This window comes from Equus asinus, chromosome 14, assembly GCF_041296235.1.
Source record: "Equus asinus isolate D_3611 breed Donkey chromosome 14, EquAss-T2T_v2, whole genome shotgun sequence".
Lineage (NCBI taxonomy): Eukaryota > Metazoa > Chordata > Mammalia > Perissodactyla > Equidae > Equus > Equus asinus.
Genome location: NC_091803.1, coordinates 13,644,537 through 13,644,829, shown reverse-complemented (window position 1 = coordinate 13,644,829; position 293 = coordinate 13,644,537).

The window sequence follows — 293 nt, the reverse complement described above, 5'->3', positions numbered from 1 at the left end:
GGTGGGCTTCTTGGGGGCAGTAGGAAATCCTGCTTTTTTGGGAACCCAACTAGACCTTGCTGTCGGAGGCCGAGAACAGGTTCTATTCCCTGGAGAAGGAGGCTGAACGAAAAAGGGGAGACTTCAGGAAGAGCAAGCCTAACGGGCCCAGGGCCGCCTTAGCCCACTCCAGCCCAGCTTCCCAGACCTCTCCAGCCCTCCACCCTCCAGGCCGCTAGGCTGCAGCCTAGGACTCCAGGATTGAAAGTGCCGGGAGCGGCTGGCGAACGCTGACCCCACCCCTCAGCCTTGAC